The sequence below is a fragment of the Penaeus monodon genome, chromosome 21 (genome assembly GCF_015228065.2).
Source record: "Penaeus monodon isolate SGIC_2016 chromosome 21, NSTDA_Pmon_1, whole genome shotgun sequence".
Classification (NCBI taxonomy): Eukaryota; Metazoa; Arthropoda; class Malacostraca; order Decapoda; family Penaeidae; genus Penaeus; species Penaeus monodon.
In genome coordinates, this window is record NC_051406.1 from 32,359,751 (window position 1) to 32,360,582 (window position 832).

The following is an 832-nucleotide window of genomic DNA, read 5'->3' on the forward strand; positions in this document are numbered from 1 at the left end:
ATTTGTGTCTGCGTGTCTATGTGCGCTTCATTATATACCTCTCTGGATTCATATGGATGAACGGTTGAGGGTGTATACATCTGTTAACAGTGTGCACATGAAAGTCTGCGCATCAATATGTCCACGTGTGCAGCTTCCCATGCATGAATGTCCATACATATACGTGTGCAAGTCTGTGTGATTTTAGTTAATTTATATGTCATCTGCAACGCCAACAACAACAACAGTGTTCAATTTAACGAGCAGGGATGCTAATTCATACAAGAGTAAACATTCATGACAGTTGGTTGTATTACGGGCTACATATTTATGCTGTCAAATTGGGCAGCGTGAAATTTAATTATAAAAAAGTTGTTACGATAAAACAACTTGCTAGTATGTTATGTTCTCGTGTACAGCTTAGTATGAGACGTTTAGCATTATGTCTACAAGGTGTATTCTATAGGTACCTGCGTCTATATGTGTGTCATAGGCAGGATGGATGCGTGGCATGGAGGACTAAATACATAATTCACAAGGGTAATGAGCTACATTGCGTGATCAAACTTTCACAGATCGCATATCAGAAAACACGTCAAAAGTCATAAAAGCCCATTATTCCACTGGTTCCCCGAAATTATGAAAAGCAATAATACAAAGCTATTTAGTGCGATCGCCTCTGTTCGTCGCGTTTCGCAGTCGCTTTCCCCGACTGCACACAGGCGGGCGCCGGCCGGCCTCGCGGGCCTAAAACGGATCAGCACTTGATTGCGCCCACTTCTGTGAATTATGTAGTTAACGTTGCGGATGGGTGGGCGGCGGGGCGCGGACCCCTCCTCCTCCGCCTTGATCC

At 44.1% G+C, this 832-nt stretch overlaps 1 protein-coding gene across 1 annotated transcript in view; it reads left to right on the forward strand.

Annotated features, from left to right (window-relative positions):
• Positions 1 to 832, forward strand: part of LOC119586653 — a 51,151-nt gene that overhangs the window by 21,631 nt on the left and 28,688 nt on the right. The window lies entirely within an intron of this gene.